Source organism: Thamnophis sirtalis, unplaced genomic scaffold (genome assembly GCF_051295495.1).
Source record: "Thamnophis sirtalis isolate CommonGarterSnake01/CBP01778 unplaced genomic scaffold, rThaSir2_p1.2 scaffold_3, whole genome shotgun sequence".
Taxonomy (NCBI): Eukaryota; Metazoa; Chordata; class Lepidosauria; order Squamata; family Natricidae; genus Thamnophis; species Thamnophis sirtalis.
In genome coordinates, this window is record NW_028261383.1 from 129,452,063 (window position 1) to 129,460,259 (window position 8,197).

The window sequence follows — 8,197 nt, forward strand, 5'->3', positions numbered from 1 at the left end:
ATGAACTCTAAATAAAAAAAATTAAAGATTTGTTTGAAGCTGGAATTGGGCACAGGCAAGATGATGTGTGTAAAAGGACCGAAAAACTCAAGAAAGGCATAATTATCAGGACAATGGACTATTGGATTTAGATTTTTATGTTTATAGCTTAATGAAAATAGTGTCTGCAACTACGCCTTTGTTGGAAATCTGCAAATCAACAAGTCAAATGATGCCAAAAATGAAAGCAGCACACTATGTGTTTCATGTTGATTTTGAACAGTGAAAAGACAATGGTTCTACTACTGGCACAGAGGTGGGTAGTTATCAATGGCTCCTGACCTAACTTGGTACTGCTGTTAGCCTGATTTCCAACTTCTCTTTTAAGAGCCTGTAATGATAGCTAGTTGTTCTTACTTTGCAAGCTGTTAGTCCAGAGAGAAAATGGGAATTTCCACTGAAGTCTAGCTTTGGTCTTAGCTTACTTGCCCAACCTTGAATATCTCTGGTGGATTAGCCCTTAAGAGATGTGGCCCTAATAGGATAAAGGGTTACTCACCTCAGTGATGAATGGTATATTAGAACAGGTTATATGCATCATAAAGGACATTGACTAAGCATAAGCCCATTCTTTAATAACTTACTTGGGAAAGTTATTTGGGCCACTTACTAATCTTTTCCAAAGGAGGCATAAAAGAAATAGATTTTATTCTAAAACAGCTACACTAAAAATACAAAGTTATTTGCTTTCAAGAGAGACCCAGGTTTTGAGTATTCTGTGGGTTTGTCTGCATAACAACCCATGAATATTGACATGTTTGTGAACAAATATTGCTGAAAGAATAATTCTCATTATAAAAATCCACACCCTCCACTCTGGATATCAGATAGGTCATTAGGACAAATTACAGTGCTTACTCTTATCAGACTATGGTGATTCTTAGAAATAAATGCCACTAAATTAAATGGATGACCAAGTAAATGTTATTAGTAACTCTTAAATATTTGGGCACTTGAAGAACCAGAAATAATTCACAGTAAAAATATCTTGTTACTATATTGTGATCCAGAAAGATTTTCTTCTAACAGCTTCATAAATTATCTTAGAGTAAGTGTGACCTGGGTTGCATGCTGTTTACTTAGCCAAGAACAGCCCTTGACCTGACTTGGCCTCTCAGGAGAATGGTGCAAAATACAGCAGGTGGAACTAGCTATATTTTCTTTCTGTGTAAACAAATTAAATGCAAATACAATATTACTACTATCCAGTCATTAATTTAAATATTTTATCCTTTAATTTTAATCAAAATTACAATTGGATGGCACTGTTTGGAATCCTTGGTGGGATAAACTTAGATTCTCAAGAGCTTCAGATTGTGCCACTTGAGAACACATGCAAGTACAGTAGGTATATGGTGATTTCTCTTCAGATTTCCATTCAGCCTCAGAAATATTGTCGCATGTGGAAAAAGCCTCTCTTGCCTCTTCCACTACAATGCATTTGTTTCCCATATGTTGAGAGAACACTAGAAAAGTTTTTTGTCACAGTTATTTTAGGAATTATGATTACAATCCATAACTTCTGATGGTTTTCGTCTTCCTTCATATTGTTCTGCAACTTTTTGCTCCCATTTGGGTAAAGTTAGAGAATGCTGTGAAAGCAAATGCAACCATACTAAAAGTTGTAGTTGACAACAAATCTAGTTTGGTTATTCAGAAAGATTGTGCATCCATATGCAATTTATTAACAATATATTGCTTTAGTAACCTTTCAATCAGGTTTTCTAACAATACTCACACACACACACACACATTTTGTCCATTTTCCTGCCGATATGCCAAGTTAATATTTTGTAATGAGAAAATCCCAATATCTCATACGTAGGCATCCAGTGAGTGATGGCATCAAGAGGGAAGAGATGAGATGTGTGTCGTGTGTTGTTATACAAACCCTGTGACTAAATGCAGTTAAATTTGGGATGAAAAAAAGCAGAGTTTGCAAAATGGCATCATTGCAGCTTAGTGATAAATGGCTATGATCTCAAGTGTCATTTGCCATTTCTTCTGAAATGCAGCTATTTTAAACCACACTGGGGCATAAGGGTGAGGCCTTAACAGATTAACAGAGTTGGAAGGACCTTGTAGGTCATCTAGTTCAACTTCCATCCAGGCAGGAGACCCTACACTATTTCTGACAGATGGCAGTCCAGACTCTTCTTGAAAGCTTCCAGTGATGAAGCCCTTAAAACTTCCGAAGGCAAGATGATTGTTGATCAAGGCCATTGGTTGATTGTTCTGTCAGAACATTTCTCATTTCCAGGTTGAATCTCTCCTTGTTCAGTTTCCATCCATTATTCCTTGCCTGGCCTTCAGGTGCTTTGGAAAATAGCTTGATCCCCATTCTCTCTCTGTCAGCCCCTCAAATATTGGAACACTGCTATTATGTCTAGGTATTCTAGGTGTGGTCTTACTAAGGCTTTATCGAGTGGTATTAGTACCAATCCAATCCAAAATGAATTACTGTGATGAAACTGGGCACTTTTTTCAATTACTGCAATTTATAGTTCACCATTTAATTGCATAGCTATAGACATTATTAATATGTTTGGGGGTGAGGGGGGGGACATAAATGAATCTATATATTATAGCATGTGATTATCCTCCCGTTGCATTCCTGTATGTTTGCTAAAAGTTTATTCGGTTTGTAACTTCTAGCAAAGAGGAATCTTCCCCAGCAGACTTCTTTGTTCACTAGCTGTATACACCATTAGTGTCCTCTCAGTCCTGAAAAGGGGCTGCTGTCTTAAGAGTAATTTGTTGGGGCCTGATTTACTAATACACACACACACAAACACAGTCCTTTCTTCTTTCGGTCTTCCTACCTGGGGCCCGAAGGGTGTTAAAAGGAATCTGATGGACTTCTTGGAGGAATCTCCTTTCCGCCACCCAGCCCCCTTTGTTAGGGTCTGACTGGAGGTTTAACCTTCCTAAAAACTTCTCAATACTTCCCCCTGGCTAAATGGCAGAATCTAGTACAAATTTCCTTTTTAACACTACCCTACTAACCCAGTAAAGCTTATTGTATAAACATAGGATGACTAATAAATTAATAGATATATGAAACACCATGACTGAGAATATGAAGCAACATTAAGAATCATGCATGATTTTTAATTCCTGCTATTCAGCAGCAAGTTTCTGTAGCCATAGCGTGTCAAATCTTCAGAGCCATTTTGCAAATCATAAGTCTTAGCTGTACTTTCAAAAGGGCGTGAGAGATTATTCTAATTACTGACGATTTATTGTGTGGCTGCCAGACACACCTCCGCCTCCATTCATTCCATCCTATTCTTTCAGCTTTTACTTTGCTTTTGCCTCATGCCTACTACAGGATTTGCTTCTCTGACCCTTGACTGCAGGTCAGGGATTGCTAAGGGGTGGGTGCTTGCGCTCATTCATTCACAAATTCACACCCACAGAGGTAAAGCTGCACTTTCACATTAACAGACTGGTCCATCTTCCACGTGGAGATCAGGAAGCAGGGGTGGAGCTTATCCGAATGTCTAATCTTTAATTCCACCCTCCCTTTTATATAAGAAAAGATTGAGAAGATTAATCAAACAGCCAGGATTACATTTGGCAGGGCAAGCTTCTCACGCAGAGAGGAAAATGTAAACCTAACTGAGGGAGCGTGCTACTCTCTTATGGATTACGGATTACCAAGGACTAAAGTCATGCTTTAATTTGCACATATTAAGGAAAGATAAGGACCTACATACAGAGCTGGGTGAGGAACCAAGCAGCTAATCTACTGGTACCTGCCCGTCTCTGAATGGAGAACAATGCCCTGCTTTTCTAGAGACCAAACAAATTGGTCTCACTCACCATGTGAAGGAAAACAGCTTGTTCAACCTAGCCTGTGGGAGGGGCTCAATTATTTAAAAATGCCCCCACTGAAGCAGAACTCTATTCTGCATGTTTGACAAAGGTTCGAAACAAGACTCAAAGACTAGGTCTTTCATCTGCCAGGTAGGTGGGGCTTTGAACATGCGTCCCTTTTATATTGCATTGATTGTTACACTGCTCACAGTGGCAGAACTGGGAGTAGGTCACAGGCTGGCTGGGGAATTCTGGGAGCTGAAGTCCACCCATCTTCAGGCAGCCAAGATTGAGAAACACTGGACTGAATCAGCCAAGGCAGCTAAGGAAAGAGAAAATACATTGATGAAAGACTCCAGTTGGATATTACTGTGATAAACCTGAGATTTATGCTGTTTTCCAGTGACTACAGCTGTTCTAAATCTAGTGCCTAATTTAATGAACTTGTATCTCACCTTTGTTATAATTTACAAATAATTCAAGATGCCAAACCTTCCTCCTCCTATTTTCCCCACAACCACCACCCTGTTAGGTGGGTTGATTTTGCTGAGAGTGATTGGCCCAAAGGCACCTAGCTTGGTTTCATGGCTAAGGCATGACATGAACTCATGATCTCCTACTTTCTAGACCAAAATGTCTCTTGTGACATGTGAGTGCCCCAATATGGCATGACTGTAAGTTCATATAAAGATACCTTGAGTTAAAACTATCAGCCGTACTGGAGTTTAGATAGAAGTTAGGAACAAAATCTGTGCCAGTAGTTCCTCTATCCTTCCATGCATTAAGTCTTTGTAAAGGAGTCAGAGACCTCCTTAAGTGGAAAAAAATAGCCACTGGAACGCAGTAATAAATCACAAATGTGTTTACAGACTCGACAGGCATAGGTCAAAATTAGAAAGATTTGGATCCACCCTGCCCCTACAAGCTTTTAAACTCTCTAAAAACCTGGCTTTTACTACAAGTTCATCAGTGACGGGCTCATTTGATCTGTAGTTTGCTTTGGTTGTGATATCCATTTCCTTGTTCTGTAATATTCCTTTTGTTTCTTCTTAGGTTGTAATTGTATGCTGCCTAGAATCAGTTTTGAACTGGAGTAGTCTTAGCAATTGAAATTATAAATGTAGCCTCTCTGAATTACATTTTGTTGTGCATATTTTTGCCTGATTTACTGCAGATTTACTTATGTTGTGTCCTGTATATTTGGTTTTTAAAGTTGCATCTTACTTGCCTTCTCACAGAGCTCAAAACAGCTTGTAATAAAATCAGCTCTTTTTATTAATAACTTGAAGGCTTTAAGTGAATTAAACCCAAAGAAACCCACCCCCCCAGCACTGTTAAGTGTTGAAGATTTGTTAATTCATACATCGTTGGCACAATATACCTTCTGATTTTTCTAAAAACTCTACAGTTTGGTGGAATTAGAGGTCAGAAAAACCACTGATGTTAATGGATGAAAGTTATGACTGCCAACAAAATGGCTATGAGTTTGGAGATACTTAAAATAATTATTAAGTATTCTGTTGAGGTATATGAGCTCCTTGGGGATGTCACATCTATCTTCCTATAAGCCAGGAAATCTTTAAAATGGGACCACATAAAAGGACAAGGTACAGATTGCCGACTTACAACCATTCATTTAGTGACTGAAGTTAAAGCAGTATTGAAAAAAGTGACTTATTGCCAGTTTTCACACAAATGACCACTGTAGTATCTCCATGGACACATAATCAAAATGACATACTGTATTTTACTGTAAGATTACTAATTTATTATTTATTTTATTTATTAATAAGATTTATAGGCCGCCCAATCCAATATACTGTATTTTTCAGAGTATAAGACGCATCTTTCTCCACCAAAAAAGGGGGCGAAAATCTGGGTGCGTCTTATACACTGAATACAGCATTTTTACCCTCCCAAAACCCTGTCTCATGCATCCTGTTTTTCACAAAAATGGATGCACAGAGGGTTTGGAAGCCTGCGGAGTGCTCCTGGGGGCTGGGGACGGCAAAAACAAGAGAATAACGGGCCTGTATTTCACAAAATGGGGATGTTTTTGCCCTCTCCAGTCCCCAGGAGCACTTTGCAGGCCTTCCAAACTCTCTGTGAAAAATGGGCCATTTTTTGCTTGTTTTTGCTCTCCCCAGCCCCCAAGAGCACTCTACAGGCATCCCAAACCCTCTGCAAACCCTGTTTTTCATCCCCCCCCAACCCCTACGTTTTGCTTTCCCCAGCCTCCAGGAACATTTTGCAGGCCTCCCAAACTCTTTGCACGCCCCGTTTTTGACAAAAAACAGGGTGTGCAGAGGGTTTGGTAGGCCTGCAGAGTACTCCCTGAAGCCGAGGAAGGCAAAGATTTTTTTTTAATGTATCTCTTCAAAATCTTGATGCGTCTTATACTCCGGTGTGTCTTATAGTCCAAAAAATATGGTATATTTATGACAGTTACAGTCCCCAAGTATGTGATCACCATGTACAATCTCTTCAGTCAGCTTCTGACAAGCAAAGTAATGGAGGAAGCCAGGTTCACTCAACAATGGCATGATTCACTTAACAACTCAGCAATTCACTTAACAACGGTGGCAAAAAGTTCATAAAATGAGGTGCAACTCACTTAACTACTGCCTTGCTTAGCAATGGAAAGTTTGGGCTCAACCGTGGTAATAAGTCGAGAACTACCTGCAATATTCTCAGTGCTACAGTCTGTTTCTCATGACCCTTTTCCTATCCAGATGTGGTACTGCATTAAAAAAACCACTCCCATGCCTATGAAAGGACATCAAACTATACCAGTGACATAAGATGCTGAAAACTTATTAGAACGATAGGTTTGCTCAGAATAAATAACCCTGGCCAGCCAGCCAGTCTTGAAAACAATATGCACTGTATCTTTTTTTTTTTATTGTACTGAGTATATTATTACCCATCAGATTCTTATAGATTCCCATCAAGTCCTATGATTAAGACCTTCAGACTAGATTTGTCTTGTTAATCAGACTGTACCTTACCCATTGCCTCAAAAAGCAACTACAGGTAGTCCTCAGCTTACAACTACAACTGAGCTCAAAATTTATGTTGCTAGGGGAGAAATGTGTTAAGTGAGTTTTGCCTCACTTATAACACTAATAATCACTTTTGTTAAATGGTTCCCTGCAGTTGTTAAATTAGTAACACGGCTGTTAAGTGAATCCGGTTTCCCCAATGCCTCAGAAGGTCGCATGACCCTGGGTCACTGTAACCATCATAAATGTGCATCAACTGTCAAACATTCAAATGTAAATTGCGTGATCATAGGGATGCTGCAATGGTCATAAGTGTGAAAAGTGGTCATAAATCACTTATTTCAGTGCTGTTGTAACTTTGAATGGTCACTAAGTAAACTGTTGTAAGTTCAGGACTACCTGTATTTTGTTAGGAATGCTAACTATTAGAGACCAAAGAGGGAACTATAAAATGAAGGGGGGGAAAACCCAGAAGAGTGAATATCTAACAAAAAATACAAAAGAAGCAAAAGTAATAGCAGCAGCTAAATCTACTAATAATTAAGCCATACAACTACTTCAAAAATTGCTTCTCAAGTACTGCAGAAGACCAACCCATAGGGAACAATAATGGGAAAGGATTGCAATTTCATTTTTGTGAGCAACAGAAATAAGAAATCTTTTAATTTGCTTAGATTCTGAAAATCTTAACATTTAAGAAACCCAAGAACCATTCCCTAACTTGACCCATAATGTAATGACTCAACAGATTAAGAAAAGTCAAGGTTTGTATACTGCAGTCTCATCATTTTTTCCCCCCAATACTGGGTTAAAATTGTTTATTTGGCTTAGGCAGTTTATTTTAATCTTGCTTACTGTAATGATGCAATTTATTACATTATGCTATCTTCATCATTAGTTTTGCCTACTATTTGTTTTCAAGTGGCCTTTAGGTCATATTATATATACACATTGCCTTGAATATCTATGAGGAAAATTCAAAATATCTCTGCACTAAATGCATATGGATTCTTTTAAGAAAGGTAAGGAATCTTTATATATTTTGCATCGAAATATGTTAAATATCAGATAGTACTACTTGTAAAGCTACCATCAAATTACGTAGATTACATATGGATCACCCGTCTCACCGATTTCTTTCCATACTTTTATAAAAATGGCATGGTATGATAACACTTGGGTTAAAGGATCCACAAAAAGACATGCTCAGTATCATCTAGGATTGTAATTCAAGCAATCCTTAATTTCGGAACTGCACCCTTCGGATATTTGTCCTAGAGTATAATTGAGTTGAGAGGTTTGTGGAGGAGAGCAAGAATTAATGCTCAGATCTGCAG